This window comes from Mus musculus, chromosome 1, assembly GCF_000001635.26.
Source record: "Mus musculus strain C57BL/6J chromosome 1, GRCm38.p6 C57BL/6J".
NCBI classification, from domain to species: Eukaryota; Metazoa; Chordata; class Mammalia; order Rodentia; family Muridae; genus Mus; species Mus musculus.
In genome coordinates this window covers 41,919,701-41,941,150 of record NC_000067.6, presented here as the reverse complement: position 1 = coordinate 41,941,150, position 21,450 = coordinate 41,919,701, and the positions used below count along the sequence as shown (strand labels likewise).

The 21,450-nt window shown below is 36.0% G+C and overlaps 1 long non-coding RNA gene across 12 annotated transcripts in view; it reads right to left on the bottom strand.

Annotated features, from left to right (window-relative positions):
* Window positions 1-1,552: 1,552 nt before the first annotated feature.
* Gm29260 overlaps window positions 1,553-21,450 on the bottom strand; it is a 196,577-nt gene continuing 176,679 nt past the window's right edge. For all 12 annotated transcript variants that reach the window (XR_373362.3, XR_003947784.1, XR_003947783.1 and 9 more), the window contains 2 exons: window positions 21,130-21,242; window positions 1,553-3,715 (listed from right to left, as the gene is read on the bottom strand). This is a non-coding gene — a long non-coding RNA (predicted gene 29260). The remainder of the gene's footprint in view (window positions 3,716-21,129; window positions 21,243-21,450) is intronic.

The window sequence follows — 21,450 nt, the reverse complement described above, 5'->3', positions numbered from 1 at the left end:
ATCCACTTCTGTGTTTGCTAGGCCCCGGCATAGTCTCACAAGAGAGAGCTATATCTGGGTCATTTCAGCAAAATCTTGCTAGTGTATGTAATGGTGTCAGCATTTGGAAGCTGATTATGGGATGGATCCCTGCATATGGCAATCACTAAATGGTCCATCCTTTTGTCACAGCTCCAAATTTTGTCTCTATAACTCCTTCCATGGGTGTTTTGTTCCCATTTCTAAGAAAGGGTAAAGTGTCCACACTTTGGTCTTCGTTCTTCTTGAATTTCATGCGTTTGGCAAGTTGTATCTTATATCTTGGGTATCCTAAGTTTCTGGGCTAATATCCACTTATCAGTGAGTACATATTGTGTGAGTTCCTTTGTGATTGGGTTACTTCACTCAGGATGATACCCTCCAGGTCTATCCATTTGCCTAGGAATTTCATAAATTCATTTTTTTAATAGCTGAGTAGTATTCCATTGTGTAAATGTAGTATTCCATTGTGTAAATGTACATTTTCTGTATCCATTCCTCTGTTGAGGGGCATCTGGGTTCTTTCCAGCTTCTGGCTATTATAAACAAGGCTGCTATGAACATAGTGGAGCATTGCTGTGCTATTCTCATGTGAGTTGGGTGGATCCTGTCTCTGATGTATTCGGTCAAATCTTTCCCTGATTTGTCTCTTTGTGGGCTCCTCAAATTACATGTCACTTTCAAATATGGCTACCTCCTTTAACAAACGAACCTTACCCTCATTTTTAGGGGATAAAAGTGTGTAGCAAGGGTGTGTCTGTATTCCAGCCATATTATGCTATAATACAGGGAGTGTCTGCATTCTGGCCAGATCAGAGAACAGCCATGTTGCTGGACTAAAATTCATCTACATGGCCCACATAGCAAGGGTGAAGTCATTTTGGGGCACATAGGCAGGTGCTGATCTCAAAAAAAAAAAAAAAAAAAAAAACCAAACCAAAACAAAACCACCACCACCACCACCACCATGCAAAACACAACAATAACAATAACAAAAAAACATAAAAAGGACTGAGAAGATGGCACAGTGGTAAAAATGCTTATAAAATCTCCATTCTGCCACATAGCTGGTTACCTGTGCCCAGGTACCGTGTATGTGTCTCATAAGATCTTCCCAGGCAAATCTCCCAACTCGGACTATTTCAGAATCCTTTCTTCCTCCTACTTGGGCCACCTCCTGTTTGCTGCCTATTATATAGGCCATTAAGTTTATTTGACCGATGCCACATCCATACAGACATAAGATATTTCCTCTATATGTTTTGGTGACATGGACCTTGGTCATGAAAGACTGTTTCACACTTACTGTCACCCATTTGGAATCAATTGGATTTCATCATGGACTCAGTTGATATTTAATCTTTTTTCTAAGATGCTTAATGTTGTTATGCTTTCAACATTAGTTATTCCATTATTCTTGCCATAGATTATAATAAGTGTATTCAGGGAGGTGACTCTGGAGAAGGCACATTTTCATGTAAGCTCAAGGAAGCAGACGTTGTCTGTCGCTGGGATATTAATGAATACAAATTAATCTAATTTATGGATTTTATTTTATCTTTATTTATTGCCTCATCCAAGAAAGTTGATGGTGCGGATAAATTTTCTCAGTTTGTACCAATATGCCTGAATTTGTTTCCACATATCATATCATATCATATCATATCATATCATATCATATCATATCATATCATATCTAGCATAGCATAGCATAGCATAGCATAGCATAGCATAGCATAGCAGCACATAGCATATCAACACATATCAGCAGCTGCACCCTTCATTCTGTGCTCATGAGCATCAGTATCAAGAATTTTGTAGTTTGGGGCCATAAAATTCAATTTGTATGAAACACTACTTCAGTTTTCTTTTTAATACCGTACTGATTTTTGTAATGATTCTGTCAATTTTGTTACATGTATTCCTGAGATTATCTGGTCTTTTATACATACATATATATATATATATGTTCACTAGAAGAGTAATTTGGGTAAGATATAATTTTAAAAGCACTATAGATATTTTATGTCCTGACACTGAAATCATGTTCATCTAATGTTCCAGGAGTGGTATTTGAGATGACAAGCTCTCATTTGAAGTAGGAACTTCTGACTTTATAAGATAAATTTCATTGTTTCTACAATTGAAAGCATGAATGCCATTCCATTTGTAATGTTACTTACCATCCACGGAATTCTCGAGTCTGGAAATTTTAACTCAGAAAACACTCTTTCATTATTCAGAATATTTACCATTTCTTGCTTCTTTCTAACCCTAGAATGTTTTTACATTAAATTTCTGTCTTCTCTGATTTCAATTTTTATCGTTTTCACCCCAGTGTTAATTTCTTCCTTATTCACGAAAAACAAACAGTACTTCCATTGCACACAAGTGATTTAAAAGTTAAACTTTTCTGATTTCTATGAAGTATGAGTTTTGCTGTTCTGTGTATTTTTAGAAATGTATTTTATTATACATGTCTGTCCCACCCTCCTGTTGCTTCTCTAAATAATATATCTGAGATCATGACTATGTCCCAGGATACTTTTAATGGTTATATAATGTTAAATTAGGTGGATTTGCATATTTTATTAATAGATTCTGTTGTGGTAGACATCCAACTTCCGTTCAATATTTGACAGTACAAGCAATTTTGCCAAATGGTCTTCCATAAACAACTTTTATGAAAGTCACCATGTGTGAAGGATAAATTCCTAAAAGTACTTTATTGGTTTCAGAATATTCATGTTTCTTATTTTTACATCTTTGGGGTTTTATAAAATGTTGCCAATGTGTCCCTCAGAGTCTGGTAGTTACTTTACTTTTTCACATCTTCTTGTCTTATTCAGTCTTAAGTCAGCTTCAATCTCTTCCTATCCCTAGACTTAATATTTACTGGCTAGTCTAATATTTTCAACCTTCAACATTCTCTTTTCAATATTGATATACAACTAGAGGAACTTTTGTGCACCGATTTTCATTCAAAACCTTATCTATCCCCATCACCAGCCTGGTTTGAAGCACTTGTTTAATGTTTTTATAAAGGGTAAGGTAATGAAGGTTTGACCCTCCCACTATATAGGATATTTCTTTATAAGTATGCAAAAATGGTAGTATAGAATTCATATATATATGAACATATAGTATAGAATAGATTAATAATCCTCACTTGGATTTCAGGACCAACAAGCTGTCCCTAGGAACTGTAGGTCACTCATGTGGATTCTAGTCAAACAACACTCAAGCAATACATGATTCTGATAACCTCAGTCTTTGCACTAGCTTTTCCTGAGGTCACTCTCTTTCTACCCCTGATATCTCAGCAATATGACTGGGCCATCCCATTCCTGACATAATTCATTCAAATGTGTAACCATCTGTTGTGTTTCTCAGACATTGAAGGTGTCTTTTGTGAAGGAAAATCAACTGAGAATTTGAGAACTTGATTGTAGTTGGGGAGACATGGAAGGAGGTGCCGACTCTTAAAGTTTCAGGATTCCTTGTTGGTTCTGTGCCATTTTGAAGCATTGTGGAACATGGACCATCTCTGCATCTGCCATCCTTATCTTAGCTGTATAGCATAGGATCTCCCAGATATTCGTGGAAGCTTGCCATTAGGCAGTTTCACTGTTACCTCTTGTTTCCTTTGGCCCCATTCATGATTGCTGGTGGGATTGTAGAGTCTGAAAAATCAATGCTGAAAAAGAATGTTTTTTTTTAAGTTTGATTTCCCAACTAACTTAAGATTTCAGCCATTACATTCTCTAACAAAGCTTCATGTTCCTTTCTAAAAAGACGTAGTGTATAAACTATTCTTCATTGAATTTGCAGCTTAAGGAAAAACTACAAAATACAATTACCAGAACATTTATACTTTATACTTTATACAAGTCTATTTTCACAAAAAAACCAATATTGTGCTATTGCTTATTTTTTCTTTTATTCTTGAAATTATCCATTCTGATTTTCAGTGACTTCCCCAGTAGCTCTTAATCTATTGACTGTACACTACCAATCTCCTATGGCATTGATTCAACTTATTTATGTTTTCTTCTCTTAACTTAGCTAGCCCCTCCCCTTTTTAACATGCTAGATAGTCTTTGCTGAATGTCCTTGAGAAAAGCAAGTTTCTACATAAGAATGATCAAATCAGCCTAAAACATTAGTGTGGTTAGTACGTCTGGACCTAAAAACAACAGAGAACAGCCACCCCCCACTCCCCCCCCCAACATACATACACACAAGCCACTGCATCTTTCCTAGGATGAAAAGGCCTCTTTTAACTATCAGATTTAGCAGTGACCAAGTTTTTCTTTTTATATTTTAGGAATTAAAAGTATTAAACAAACTGGAAGAAGAACCACAGCATTACATAAGGAACAGAGGGTGTGGGAGACATTGTGACACAACTTGACCTCTTAGCAGAATAAAATGTTTATAATAACATATTTATAATAAAATGGCAAGAACCTAGTAGAAACGAACACAATTGTTTTTAATGTACCAGCCTATGAAATAACATTTCCTTAAGTTCCATCTTCATACCAGTATAAAATCAGTAATGAATCATTATCAGATAAAACACCAATTTTAATTTTAGCTGGCATCAAATATACATTTTGAGTGTCTTCTGCTATTTAAAGCAAGAAGTATAAATATTAATTAATTTAGAATTCCTTAATTTAAAAGTGTAAGAAAAAAATTTTTTTTCTTATTCCAGCTTTCCAATTACTTTAAACATTTTTTTTTTCCTTCCTTAAGGCCCAAGGATAATCAGGGCACAATGAATCGCTCAGTTACTCTATCCAATGATCCAACTTTGGCTTCAGGTTGCTATAGCAATTAAATGGGAAAACTGGCAACAAAGCCTAATAAAACTTCATTTAATCCATTATAGATGGTTACAGCAAACCAAAGAGCTTCCTACAGACTCTGAAGCGGATGCGTCACCTCTGTGGATAATGAAGTGTTTTGGTGGGAATTTGTTCAGGAAACCTGAAGAACAATTAGCCAAATATGTTCACATATCATGTTGTACTGAAGTCTGTGTGAGCCTACGCGCTTGTCAATGCATCCTGCTCCTAAATGCCTTTATGCCTGATTAATTGTCAATATCAGGCGGGAGCTTGCTCATTAGCTCCTTGTAGAGCCCATTTGAGTTCGCAATGAGCTTCATTTCCAGATGATATCCTAACTGTTAATAAACCAAATTGCATTTTTTTCCTAGTGTGACTATATCCAGTTGAAAAAAAACTATGAAAATCTTGCTAGGGAATAAATAAATTTAGATTAATTTCTACTACAGAATTACAGTTCTAGTATTCATGTGCACTTAGTTAAATATTAACCTATTCTTGTTTTTTTTAATTTTGTGAGTAGTGTTATCCATGTGTGTGATGTGCTCCTCAGATACACTGCTGCAGTCAAATAATTTCACTTTATTTAAAACAAAACAACTTTACATATCTGATTAATTTCTTAATCAGCAATTGCAAACACACACACACACACACACACACACACTCACACTCACACACACAAACCATTACTAAAAACTGAACAAAGCATTTGATTTGTTACTTTTTCTATGAATTCATAAAAATTATCAGAAGGCCAAATAGCATCACTATTGTGTGTGTGTTTTATGTATATTTATGTATGTTTCTTCATTTTGTTCCCTTCTATTTTTCTTTAAAACTAAAGAACAGATTTTATAACTAAAAAGTTTAGTACCTTAAGTATTTTAAGTTAAAATAAAAAGGAACATTTCAAAACAACCAAAGCAACTTTTGTAGCCATTTTGTTAAATTCACTCCAATGCAATACTCTCAGGACACCACTTAATTTCATTAAGTTAGATAACTACAGGTAGTATTCTCTGAACCATGAAATGTAAAATGTGTAAGAAATGTAACAAAATATATTCATGTCCCAGTTTTCTAAAAAGAAAAATACAAATGTGAAAGTGCATGGGATTTTGTTTCAGAAACAGTTGCAAAGGCATTAATTAAAGCATTAGCATTAAGAAAAAAATATCACAGACATTTAATGATGCATGTGAGAATCAGTCCTTAACCAATAGTCACTTCTTATCATCATATGCAGAAGACAGCAATTACAGTACATTTCGTCTTTTTTTATATGGTTTCACAAGTTAAAGGGAGCACTAAGGATTTCCGTTGTTCAATGAAAACAATATCAACCAACCAGATCTCTCAGAGCTCCCAAGAACTAAACCATCAGCCAAGGAGTACACATGGATGTACCCATCGTTCCACCTGCATATGATGTAGCAAAGGATGGCCTTATCTGGCATCAGTGGGAGGGGAGGCCCTTGGTCCTGTGGAGGCTTGATACCCTAGCATAGGGTGGTGAGGTGGGAGTGCACTGGGCAGGGGAGTTCAATCATAGAAGCAGGGTTGTGGGGATGGGATGGGGTTTGCAGAGGGGAAACTGGGAAAGATGATAACAAACAAAATATAAATAAATAAAATAACCAATTAAGTATATATATGTATACACACACACACACACATATATACACACACATATAATTAGGACCACCAAACGATATAACCAGCCTATTTTACAGAATGTGTTCCAGGACAGCAAGGACTATATGTCTTAAAAAAAAATCCCAAAAGACAAATAAACAAACAAAAAAACCTCAAAGAAAACAAAACAAAATTCAACAAAAAGCAAATACCCCAAAACAAAAAACCAAACCCAAATTAAAAAAAAAACCCTAAAAAAACAAACAAACATACAAATAAAAAACAAGTTTGAGAGACAAATATATTTCATACACTATCATAGAAGACCAGAAGCCAGGGCTCTTTGCACAGTTTTTCTATCGATCACTTTTTTTTTTTTTAATTTTAAAAATGTAGTGGCTTATTTCGATCAGTTATGTTAATTTTTATGATCTGCTACTATGAACATAATGTATAGGTATTGGTCTGTGCCTGTCTGCCTAGGTGTGTCAGAGTGATTTATGAACTTAGAAAAATAGCTCAAAATAGAGTCAAAACTGCGTATCAGAGAAGAGTTTCAGGACCTCTTGAGATAATATCCTAGCACTCAAGTGGAATGTAAATTCCCCATGGAAAATGAGGTGAGTTTGATTTCTAAATCACTGAGATCTGTCTAAGCAGCTACTAAGGAGACTCTGCAGGGCTGTAAAATATGCAGCACTCTACAAACAGTTGGAGTGAAAATTCTCCACTCACATAAACACCATAGTACTTGCTATTTTACACACACACACACACACACACACAGAGTGAGAGAGAGAGAGAGAGAGAGAGAGAGAGACAGAAAATTTCAACTTTCTTTCTTTCTTTTTTTAATTAGGTATTTATTTCATTTACATTTCCAATGGTATCCCAAAAGTCCCCCACATGCTCCCGCTCAACTTTATTTCTAATACATACTTGTAATAGAGAGTCATCCTCCTCAAACTGCCAAGATCATATCTAAATCTTTCCCTTTGTCCTTTTTAATTCGCAATTGCTCATCGTTTTGTTTAGGGATGAGGTCCATAGTTGAGTTTGAGTTAGCTGTGTGTGATAGACATACCAGTAGAGAGTAATCTTTTTCAAAGATATTTATTTTCTTAATTTTTGTAGAATTCATACAAAGCATTTTTTATTATTCTCTCCCTCTTTCTTTCCCCCTCCCCTCTCTATCTATCTCTGTCCCTCCCATCCCTCTCCTCCCTCTCCCTCTCCCTCTCCCTCTCTATCTCTCTCTCCATCCCTCTCTTCTCCTCTCCTCTCTCCTCCCCTCTTCTTCTCTCTCCTCCTCTTTCTCTTTGTCTCTTAAAAACTATCCTCATTCAGGTTTTGCTATCCAAATTCTCTTAGGTGTACTTGCCCACATCTTGTGCATGTTTCACAAACACTTTTCATATGTGCATCTACTCAGTTGTGTTTGAAAAAAAATTCCTTGGAATAATCTAACACCTTAAGCTTTTTCTGTCCCTTGGTCTCCACTTTGCAAGAACTCAGAACTTTAGGGGCAAGGATGTGATTCAGACATCCTATTTGGGCAGAGCACTTTAAAATCTCTAATCTTTGCCCCTTGACAAGTGGTGGATCTTTGTGTTAATGACTATCTTCTGCAAGAAGAAGCATGTGTGACAAAGAGTGAGTGATTTATGGATATAGTGGCAAGTCATTATGTGTCATTTTAAACACTATGCCTATTTGGCAGAGTAACAGCAGTAGACTCCCTCTAAGGGTCTATGATCTCTTGAGCCACAAGTTCTTGCCCTTGATTCTTGTCTTGGTATAGACTTCATCCCATTGTGTGGCTTTAAACCCAGCCAGAATGTGCTTTGTTACTTCCAAAACTCTGTATCACCATTGTACCAGCAGGCATGCCTTGCCAAGAGTTATTGTAGCTCACAGTGTTTGAGGTTTGGTGACATTGGTGATTAATTTTATTTGTAGTAGTGTGTGTAGGATGTTCCAGCATTATGAAAGCTAAGCAGTGAGATGAAGCTTCTAGGTCAGTACCCATGTGATTTGTCCATGTTTATGATTCAAGTACGTAGTGACTTTAAATATAGGGTCTTACTGTCAAGTTCTGGAGGGTATCCAATAAAGTTGACAAACATTATAGACTGTTATTATCATTCTATGGGAATCCACTGGTCAACAAGTTCAGAAGAGTTAACCCATTCATGGCACCAGGCTTGTTGCTACCATGTGATATCTATTAAGTCTACTATTTCCCCATTATAGGATAAATTAATGATAGTAAATCTATGCATATATTTTAGAAACATTTTGGCGCAGTGGGTACCCAGATGTTACTGTATTAATTCCATAACACTTGTCTTCAAGCTCTGTCAGTGTCTGTGTTGAAAATCATGTGACTACAGATGTGTTCCTTCTGGGCTCTCAGCGATGAATCTTCAGTCTGTATGATCAACTTTATACCACCAGCACTCTGTGCTACTTACTGCTATTCTATAATACTTTTTATATTTGAAAGTCTAAATAGTGTAGCATCTTCCAAGTTCATTTTTGTTATTCTTGGTCATTTACAATTCTTTGCATATTTTAGGATCTCTCATCAATTTTACAGCAAATAAATGTCTACTGAGATTTGAATAGGAGTGTTTTTGGAAGAATGGATAGAATAAAAGTATCAATTATATAATCCTCACTCATGAATAATATTTTATGTTTATAATGTATATAATCTTTCTACTACTTTTGCTAAGTGTAGTTCAAAACACTTGATTCTTTTGATGATTTTTTGTGAATAGAATTATAGTAATTCCTATAGTAATTTCATTTTTGGATTATTTATTTTTTGGCATTATATTTCTTTATTCTTTTTTTAAAACAATCTTTTATTAGATATTTTCTTCATTTATAATTCAAATGCTATCTTGAAAGTCCCTTATAAACTCCCCACGCTCTGCTCCCCAGCCCACAACTCCTGCTTCCTGGCCCTGGCATTCCCCTGTATTGGGTCATATAATCTTTGCAAGACCAAGGGCCTCTTCTCCCAATGATGTCCAATTAGGCCACCTTCTGCTACACATATAGCTAGAGACACGAGCTCAGGAGGTACTGGTTAGCTCATATTGTTGTTGCACTTATAGGGTTGCAAACCCCTCCAGCTCCTTGTGTGTTTTCTCTAGCTTCTCCATTGGGGATCCTGTGTTCCATCTTATAGATGACTGTGAGCATCTACTTCAGTATTTGACACTGGCATAGGTTCATACGAGACAGCTATTCCAGGGACCCATCAGAAAACTCTTGCTGGCATATGCAATAGTGTCTGCATTTGGTGGTTGATTATGGTATGGATCTCCAGATGGGGCAGTCTCTGAATGGTCCTTCCTTCTGTCTCATCTCCAAACTTTGTCTCTGTATCTCCTTACATGGGTATTTTGTTTCTTATTCTAAGGAGGGACAAAGTATCCACACTTTGGTCTTTCTTCTTGAGTTTCATGTGTTTTGCAAGTTGTATCTTGGGTATTCTAAGTTTCTGGGCTAATATCCACTTATCAGTGAGTGCATCTTGTATGTGTTCTTTTCTGATTGGGTTACCTCACTCAGGATGCTATCCTCCAGATCCATCCATTTGCCTAATAATTTCATAAATTCATTGTGTTTAATAGCTGAGTAGTACTCCATTGTGTAAATTTACCATATTTTCTGTATCCATTCATCTGTTGAGGGACATCAGGGTTATTTCCAGCTTCTGGCTATTATAAATAGGGTTGCTATGAACATAACGGAGCATGTGTCCTTATTACAAGTTAGACTATCTTCTGGGTATATGTCCAAGAGAGGTATTGCTGGATCTTCTGGTAGTACTATGTCCAATTTTCTGAGGAACCGCCAGACTGATTTCCAGAGATATTTCTTTTGTGAATTATTCGATGACACCCTCTTCATTATTATACTATGTTATATATTTGTATGTAAGTATGTACATATTACAAAATATGTATATATCATACAAAGTATATTATATTAATATAATTTAATATATTTAATATATAATAATATTAAAATATTTATGTATTTTAGTACATATAAATAGTTGTATATTGACTACTTAGAATAACACTTTTGTGTCAACCTTTCCAATGTAACTTTAATGTATTTTATCTTCTCTACAACCTTCATTTCACATTAAATATAATTGCTCCGACCTGAGAGCTGCTTTTTCTCTATACTACAGGGAACATATCTAGTGCTTCAGCTTTGAGGATTATCCTAGCCATAGGTCTTATAAAGATGCCTCTTTGCAAATCAAGGATGAGTTCTTTCATTATTTTTTATGAGCTTTCATTTTCAGTATTATTATGATTAATAATGATTGTCAACTTAGCAGGATCTGAAATTAACTAAGATACATACCTCTGGGAAGATGTGCAAAGGTGTTTTCTGAAAAGAGTAACTGGGTGATCCTACCTGTGTGTGAGCTCCACCTTCTAAAGATGACCTATATGTAAAGAGGCAAGGGGGAAAAAAAGCAATCTTGTTTGCTTGCCTACTTTTACTTCTTACTGGTGCATTACTCCTGGGTGCTACTGTCTGTCCTTCACTGACATTGGAATCCACTTTCTTTGGGCTTCCTACAGGGACTGAATGACCAGTGATGACGTAAAAATCTTTTAAACAGTCAGCATCCAATTGGGATTGCTAGGGTATCCAGTATTGTGAACTGAGCAGCTACAGAGTTCTCAGCCTCTGCATCGTGAAGATGGACATTGTGGAACTACTTAGCACTTATGCACAGGCCATTCCAATGAATCTCATACATATTTGGTTTTGCTCCTAAAGGGAATCCTGCCTAATACAGCTGTGTGCTGGATTCCTGTCAAGTGGTTTTCTGTGTCTATGAAGTTATTACATAACCACCAGCATCATCGTTTCTTTAGATGTTAAAATCAACTTTGAATAACAAATGCTCAATTGAATTACATTTTCTCTAATCTCTAGAGCAACTTGATGCACTTACAATCATTGCCCACAGTTAGGAGTTTCTTCACCAATCATGGCTACTTGGGCTCACAGAAATGCAGAATTTTAATTACAAACTTGAGAATAACTTTACTTCTGGAAACAAATTCTTCATGTACTGTGAGATATAAATGAAGAATCAGTAGGATTGGTACATAATATACCTTCTCAACAGTTTGCCGCCCTCCCCTCCCCCTCCCCCTCCCCCCCTCTCTCTGTTTATGTGTGTACATGAATGTCAATTTAGGATACATTCCTTGGAAGTTATCTAATTTTTGTAAGATAACTCACTTCACTCCAGAGTTCAGAATTAGTCCAGGCTAGGTGGCCAGCAAGCTCCAGGGACCTACTTATCTCAATCTATGTACTGCTGGGATTATAGACATGTGCCTCTATGCCCTGTCCTTTTGTTTCATGGGTGCTGGGATGGAATTCAGATCCTCATGTTTATGGAACAAGAACTTACTGACTGTGACTCTCTCTTGCTTTTTTTTTTTTTTTCTTTTTAACCAGTTTTAAGTGAACAGTTCCATGACATCAGGAAAATTGATGTCTTCTGCAAGTGTCACAGCTTTACATTCCAGAACAGGCTTGTCACTCCAAGGAGACATTCTACACACATTACGTAGTAACAGCTTTCTTCTTCCACCTACCACCCAGGTAGCAGCTATCCTTTCTATCCATACCAAATGCTTTTACTATATCTTCCATAAGTAAAGCCATTGTATAATGTCTAAAATCTCGCTCTGTGCCTTGTGTATTTTACAGAAGATTATATTTTAAAGATTGGTCCATGTTATGGCATGTGTCCAAGGAATTTTAATTCCTTTGAAAGCTGACTAATACTCTATTTTAAAATATGTAGCATGTTTCAGATTATTCATTCATCTGTCAGGAGACATTAGAGTTCTTTCCACATTTTGATGGAATGTTGGTCAACAGTGATGAATAGTAATGGGTCGACTTCTTTGAGGCCTTAAAAAACACAAAACCTTATTTTTCTTTTATTTCACTCATTTAAGGATTTTATTGGCAGAGTATCTGTGCATTGCATGAGTTCTTAGGCCAGGAGAGTATATCTGATCTTCTGTAACTGAAATTAAAGATGGTTGTGGGCTACAGTGTGTGTGCCAGGAACCAAATGTTGGGTCTGTGTAGGAGCAGACAGAGCCTTAACCAGAAAGACATTTCTTTAGACTTTTGAGGCTCTAATTTTACAGTGTGTGGATCTGCAGCAGTCCCCTGAAGGCCCACATAGCACTGGCCAATGATGAGACCATTCTGCAGTCCAGCTACCATTGCACATGGTGTCCACAATCATCACATTTTCTACTACAGCGTTCTCTGGTTATCTAGTGAAAGCCATCCTAACAGATGTAAGATTTCTTTTCATTGCTGGTTTATTTTATTTTATTTTATTTTATTTTATTTATTTTTAACCATTTCCCCTCATCTTGGCTTATTGCCTATTTGCATGTCATGTTGGAAGAAATGTCAACTTAAAATGTTAGTATTTTGTTCAGGGTTCTTTGTTTGTTTTCCTTCATCGCATTTAAATATACCTATCTATCTATATATCTGCCTGCCTGCCTATCTATCTATCTATCTATCTATCTATCTATCTATCTAGGTAGGTAGATATGTATATGTGTGTATTCTAAAATATAATCTTTATCAGAAGACTTAAAATATTTTCCTCTTGCTGTGAGCTGAGTTTTCATTTGTTTAATATTGAGGAAATTTATGCTAAGGCAGTTACAGTTTTATGAGGTCTAACCTATTTTTCCCTTTTACGTTTATCTCTGGTGCCATGCCTATACAATCCACACATGACATCATAAAGCTTTGCCATGATAGACTGAAACCTGAAATCCTGTAGCTTGGGTCTTTGATTCTTTTCAGGCATTTAGTATTTGATTTTATTCTAATTTATTTCCTGTGCTTAATTGGACTGGAGATATGGACAGCGGGATGCTGTGTATACCTGTGGAGGTCAGAAGACAACTTATTGGAATGGGTTCTCCCCTGTCATCATCTGAGTCCTGGACGTTCAATTGTCCAACTCAGCAACTTCAGTTGCTGGGCTTGGCAGCACTCACTGAGCCATCTTGGCGGCTGCTTAACCCTTTCTTTTCTTTCTTCTTTTTTTCTTTTTCTAATTGAAAATTGACCTTTTCTTCAATATATTCTTATTGCAGTTTCCTCTCCTCCATCTCTTTTGGAGATGTCCCCATCCTTCGCACCTGCCCAGGTCCACACCATTTCTTTTTCTTTCTTATTAAAGGATAGGCAGGAAGCATCAATAGACACAAAAATTAATAGGATTAACGAACAGATGAAAAGAAGACAAAGAAAAAGCACAAGAAGCAGATAGTTGCAGAGACACAAACATTTGCGCACATAGAAATGCCACCAAAACACAAAGTTGGAAACCATAGGTACAAGCAAAAGACTTATATGGTAAAGTTAAATAAATAAATAAATAAATAAATAAATAAATAGATAAATAGATAGATAGATAAATGTTCAGATAAAGCAATATAAGACAAAATCAAAAACAAAACAAAACAAAACAAAACAAAACAAAAACCACCAACCTTTCAAACTCTTTTTGAGTTCATTTGGTATTGGCCATCTACTGCAGGTATGGGCTCTGCCTGTAAGTGTGGTTTGTATACTCAGTGAGACTCCACTGGAGAAACTGAATATTTCCTCTGTGAGGGGTTATAGACTAGAGCTAGCTTCTGGGCTAGGGATGGGAACTTGTGTCTACGTCACCATTTCACATTAGGAACACATCTGGCTTAGATGTGTGCAGGCCCTGTGCATGTGTCCACATTCTGTGTCATATGGGCTTCCATCCTGCTGTGTGTAGAAGGTTTTATTGCCTTGGAGTCTTTCAGGCCTAATGTCTTTTTAAAACTTTCTACCAGTTCTTTTGGAAAGGTCCCTGAGCCCAGAGGTGAGAGACTTGAGTCTGCTCATGAAGCACATGTTAAGAGATCTTTTATATGTAGATATTCAGATTCCCCAAGACTATTTGTTTAAAATAATGTGGGGTTTAATTCCCCCTTCTTAAGTGGTGGCTAATACTGGGTGCAAGATACATTGGCTGTCGCTGAAGGTTTAACTGGGGGTTTTCTTCTCTGTTAGGTTGGATTTTTGCCTTTATGCCAGTATCACACTGCTTAATAGTAGTGTGGTTTTATAATTCATTTTAGAACCGGTAAACGTGCTTCCTTCAACAGGCTTATTTTTCTAGACTATTTTGGCCAGTTGAAAGGTTTTTTTTTTTCCTTTTTTTTTTCTTCTTTTCTTTTCAGCATTTACATGAATTGAGAGAAGGAGTCTTTGAAGTCAAGAAGGCAAAAAAATATAATAATCTTGCTTATATTCCTTCTTCTGATCCAAGAGCATCCAGTGTCCTGTTATTTAGAATGGCTAATCTTTTGGCAAAGTGTTCCAGGGTCTTTACTCATCTGAATCTATCCTTACATGATTCATCATTGCTTTCATTCTTTTCCTTGCAACTGTGGGATTTATTTATATTCCTCTTGTCTAATGCTGTTTAGATCTTTGCCTAATGTGTTGACCGCAAGTGAGGACAAACAGGACCCTTGAGTTACTTCTCTTCTAAGGGGAAAGTTTCCCATGTTAGATCATTGACTGATTTGATATATGGTCTAGCATGCATGGTCTGTGTCCTACTAAAGAACTGACCAATGATTTTCAGTATAGCACGTGTTTTAATATGAAACAGAGATGACTTGTCACGCTTTTTTCCTTTTTCCATTAAAAAAAAAGTGTTTTAGTTTTTTAGTTCCTGAAGTTATATCATTGACTTAAGATTTTCCTATGCCCCCCACCTTTTTTTGAAACAGTCTTTCTGTGTATCACTGGCTAGCCTGGAACTCTCACTATCTTGACCAGGGCAGGTCAACCTTGTGATACATATTACTATTTGGGTTAAATTTCTATCTTTTCATTGCTTTGACTGCTTCCTGTAATGTTTGGAATATTTTATTTAATTTTTCTCAGGGTAAGACAAAATTTCCATTGTTCTTCCTTAACTGGCTTCTTACTTAAGGATGCTTTCTTTAATTTCTCCATAGTTGTGGATTTTTCTTCTGCTTGTACATATTTCCAGCCCCTATCCACTTACAGCCATCAGAGATCACACCTCATATGATTTCAATCATTTTAAGACTTGTTTTTAGCTAGACTTAAGGTCTGGATTGGACATAGTCCCTGTATGCTTGAGAAGAATATGTATCCTGTTATTGAGTAAAATGATCTCTTGAATCGGTTATAGGTAGCAGATTTGTGGTGGAGTTCAACTTCCTTATATCACTAAAGGCCTGCTGTTCTACTGCTCTGACAACTGTTGATGTCTCTGTAATTGTACTGCTGTGTCTTTCTCTCTGGACATATCTCACATTGTATTTTGTGTACTGGTGTTCTCAAATGAGGCATATCATGTTTACAGGGTGGACATATCATAGTTGAATTAATTTTTTTATAAATGATGTCCAATTGCAAATTATATAAGGTTTGAATTAGAGACTAATTTAACTTTTAGTGGCACTATTCACATCTCTTTCTGTCACCTCACATATGTGTGTAGTTTTCCATCCCCTGACCTTCAAATTATTTGTTTCTCAAATTTAAAATGAGTTTTACAAGACAACAGATAGTTGGAGCAAATTTCAAACTGCTCTACCAATCTATAATTTTTAAAAGGGTTATTATTTTTATTCTTATTTATTTGTGTGTGTTTTGCATCCATGAAGGAGCGAGAGAGTACACGTGTGTACTGGTGTGTGCCACACGTGCACAAGTGTATTCAGAGACCAGAAGGGGGTGCCAGGTTAACTGACGCTGTTACAGGTTATTTTGAGGTTATTTTGAGCTGGCTAGCATGGGTTCTTGGAACTGACTTCTGCTCCTCTGGGACAAAAGCAAATATTGTTAGCTACCAAGCCATTCCCTTCATCCCCCAATCTATTATTTTTATATTTTTAATTGAACATCTTAACCCCATTTACATTAAAAGCACATGTTGATAAAGAAAGGCTTGTAGGATTTTCTATTTTCTAGGTGTGTAATAATTCTTGTGTCTATGATTTCTTATATAATAGCCTTCTTTTGTGTCTGGTGGGTTTCCATAGTGACTGTAGCAACTACAAAGGCAGCATCTAATGGGTATTCCTAGGAGCATGGGAGGTATGCCCAGTTAATGTGAGGACATATTGGACAGAATATATGTAAACTCTGCTCATTTAATTATCTAGGTCACACACACACCACATACTGATACACTGAAAGAATAATACATAGGCTTATAATTGATTTCTATGCAATTGTATAGACAATGAAGTCTATAATTATAAACCACATTTTACTAATAGTTTTTATATTTTCCCATACACATATTTTTATAGGAAAGCTTTAGTAATTCATAAAGTTTCACTTTACTACATTATATATTTGTATTCAACTCGAAAAACTTACCTGTAAGGCAAACTAGTTTTGATGAATTCTATTAACTTAGATTCATTTGGAAATGTGTTTTCTCATACTGAAGACAATTTTGAAGCACAAATACTTACAAATGGACATTTATTTTTCTTTTTGCCCTTTGAATATATCATCCTTCTGATTTCCTGACTCATTTCTGTCTGATGAGAAATTATCTGATAATAGTTTTGAAGCCCCTTCATGCAAGTCAAGCCACTTCTCTGGCTGCTTTGAAGAGTGCAGGCTTGTCCGCAGCTCTGAATACTTTGGCAATACTCATCCTCACATACACAATTCGGACCATTGCAAGCTCATTTGATCTGTAGACTTGTGTGTCTTTTCACATTTGTAAAGTTCTACAATTATTACCTTGCTTCTTCTTTCTCACTTTTAAAATATCCATTTATTTTACTATGTGTACAAGTGTTTGCCTCTATGTATGTATGTGTGTAGTTGTATGCCTTGTGACCACAGAGACTGAAAGAGTGGACTGGATTCTCTAGGACTGCCACTTCAGGAGGTTCTGAGCTACCATGTGGGTGCTGGGAACTGAAGCCAAGTCTTTTGCATGTACAAGTGTTCTTAACCTCGGAGCAATCTCTTCGGCCCCCATTTGTCTTCTTGAACTCTCATAGTGTGATCTGTTGTTTGATAGGCAATATCCTGAAATTTTTCTGTTATATTTATTTTTTATCATCAAGTGTCAGAGACGGGATCTTGCCCATGGAATGGGTCTTAATTTGGAGTAGTTATTAGTTGGTATTTTGTGTTATTTAGTCTTCTAAATCTTAAAGATTTTGGATACAATAACTCTACAATTCTTTCATTGCTTAGTGCAGGGAAAATTTCCCTTTGGTTGTTATAAGGTTCCACCTCTGGACTTTCAAGTAGTTCTTGTATAATTTGTAATTTATGTGTGGTTGATATTATTTTCATTTTTGAACATTTGTAATGTTTCAATTTTTTTAGGTTCTTTGTTTATGACTTTTTTTCATTTATTTAGCAAATAGGATTGTTATTTTATAATCTAGTCTAATAAGTATGTATCAGGGCTCTTTCAGGAGTAGTTGATATCAATTAATTTTACTACTTTAAATATAACTGCATACACACACACACAAACACACACACACACACACACATACACATAGAAACTCATTTGTTTTTGTCATTGTTTGGTTTTTTTTTTTTTTTTTTTTTTTAGTTTTGACTTAGGCCCGTCATCGATTACCCAGCCTGGTCTGGAAAAAGAGGCCTTACCAACTGAGCCTTCCCAAGCTCTGGGATTATGGGTGTGCTCCACTGTGCAGCCTCGTATATTGATTTATCCAGGTGTATGTATGTGATAGTCATCTATTGGAACGATTTTCTCAGATTGAGTTGAGATGGTATGACATCAGGGTTGTCTACAATTTTGTCAAAATGTGCTTCCTCTTTACATCCAAGCTGTTGCTCTTGCTTTGGAATTTCCATTCCTAATAGTATTCCTCTGATTATTTAATGGGATGTTGTAAAGCCACCTTAAAGGTTGTTATGCTATGTTTGGTGTTTTATAATATTACCTCCCTTGTATGCCATCAGCAGCTGCTCAGGCTGGTGCAGGCCCAGTGCCTGGAGGCCAGGAGCACAGGCGTTGAGCAGTTATGCATTACTTCTCAGTTGTTCTAGATACCCAGGTGAGGTATACACACATAAGCTTTTTTCTTCCGTGTTTTAGAATTAGATCATGGGTACCAGGTATAAGGCATCCCATGTCAGAATAGTAAAGTAATTACTTTGTATCGCATTAAATAAGTAGAGAGAGAAACCCTGGCCCCGTTAACTGCAGTTACCTGCATGTGGCAAACCCATAATCCTTCAGTCTCTCATAGAAAACCTTTCTAAATAAAATTCTTATATGAAAGAGTTTATTTATGTTCTTCTGGGAGATGCTGATCTACACATTTTCTTTATCATTTAATGAGTGGGAAGAACTTTTAGAACATTTATTTTGTTCCTGGAATGTTATATAGAGTTCACTGCTTATTATTAACCAAAATAATCTCCAATTTACTTCTTTTTGTTTTTGCAAGTTTCAGTCTTTACTTTGAACAATTCAAGGACATTTCCCATGGGGAAAAACCTTTTTGTTTCATGGATGATTTAATTACATCTCATAGAAAGCATATAAGATTGGTATATGCTCCAGACACACTTCAGGAATCCTGAAATAGAAGAGTCAGAAAATATTCACTTTGTGAAATTTCATTCAGTCTGGATGCATAAATATAAGCCACTTAAAATGTATCAGAGATAGTCATTATATATAGCTATATTTTTTCTTGTACAGATATGTCTTAGCAAAATATATAAAATATAATATCTTGTATTTCTAAGATATGATTACATTTATTGGCCTCATTCTACCTGAAAATGCCTAGTAATAACAAAAGACAAAAGAATCTTTCAAGGAAGTTTCTAACTTTTTATAAATTTTCTCACTAAAAGCAATGACACTGTTTGCTTATATTTTCACCTCTTTTCTACTAATTCCATTGACTGAAACTATTTGTAAGTTTATTTCAATGTTTTTCTAGGTAGAGTCTTGTGATATCAAATAATATTTCATCTTTATTTTAACCGTGTGTATGTTTACTTATAGAGAAATAAATTTTAAACATCAAATTTAAGTTTCAATATATTACCCTGAGTACTTATTATTCAATAAGGAGAAGGGTATGGTATTTGGTGGCCATTTACATTGTCATAAGACACAGATAAAAGGAAGATGGAGTAGTCAGCTGAGTCAGGAAAACTATAAATTTAAGGCCAATTTGGACTACATTATAAAACTGTCTCAAAAAAATCAATGCTAGAGAGCCATGGATGTCCTGGAAAATGTGATATAAATATTCAGGGCTATAGTTCATAAAACTCAGAACTCTCTCCACTTTCTAATTCCATTTCAGGATGACTCGATGGCAGAAAACATCGTTAATTCTATTTATCTAAACTCTGTCTTGGTTAATACCTAGGCCTCCTAAGTGACAGTGGAGAAGGAAACAGCTGTTACAATGTGTTGTTTGTGAGTAGAACACAATGTCTTCAAGCTAGACTCCTCTTTCCTGCTCTTGTTCCCAGTATGAATTTCTGGAATAGTAGTGAGTTCTTTATGGAAGTTGGGTTGCCAGAGTTCAGTCATCAGTCACTAAAATTTATTTTTTATTGTTAACTGAAAAACACATTTTTTATCCACTCTTATAATAGGGAGAGATTGGCCTGGAACTGACCAGTGCATTGTAATATTATGCTTTGTTCCAGAAGTAGGGCCATGGCAGAAATCAGCCAACAAATTCTTCCTTCTTTTATACTTCTGTTGTACTCTTGGGCTTTTGTCACTTTTGTATATCATAATCACAAATAACTTTTATCAGGCTCAGGCCACAAGTACACTAACATGTACACTTACAAATAATTTACCTTTACAGATGGATTCAGTTCAGCGTTGATAGTATTTCATGTCACAGTTATAGACACAGAGCATCGCTCGGGATTCTAGCTCCTTCTTTCCCATTGTGTTCTCATTTATCTCAGTCCCTACAACAACCACCTCTGCCAAGGAATTTGACAGACTCTAAGGTTTTTATGCATAGGATCAGCTTGGAGTCTGAGCTATCATCCTTGTGTTTCTGGTTGTGCAAAGAGCATATCCCTTGATGGCCTTGAAGATGTTCTGGTGGAATTGTTCTGAATCAGGTTACCTTTTAAGCATACACATCTTTTCCTGAGTACCAAGCAGGATTTTGCCATTACCAACCAATGTTGCAGAGAGGTTTTATTCTTGTTTCTTAGGATAAAAAGTTTTACACCAATGGGTTTTTGTTTGTTGTTTTGTTTTCACTGTAGTGGGAACTTCAGATTGAGCCCAATAACGATGTTGCCCAATAGATGGGATCTAAATGTTCAGAGTACCAAAATAGTTTCCCTTCCAAAGAGCTCTTTTATAAACTGTAGCTTTCGAGCTTTGAATCTAACACTCACAATAGCCTTTGCACTTTGCAGTCTTCTGGGAAAGATGAGTTGGTCTGGTTCTTCTAGTTGAGCAATATATGAAACCCACCTGGGAATCCTGGGAAAGTCTGGCCAACACTTCTCTTCTGCTCCATTTTCTCCTCCCCCCACTGATGAACTTCTTTGAAAACCACAAAGCTTAGGATCATCGTGTTTTCCCACCTAGAAGAAAATACACAAGAATAATTCAATTGCTCATGCACAAGAAGTTTAAACCTATTAAGAATTCTGTTGAACAGTCTCATAAAGGCTCATTGAGTCACAAATATAAAGCCAATAGTCTCTCTCTCTCTCTCTCTCTCTCTCTCTCTCTCTCTCTGTGTGTGTGTGTGTGTGTGTGTGTGTGTGTATGTGTGTGCGTGTGTGTGTG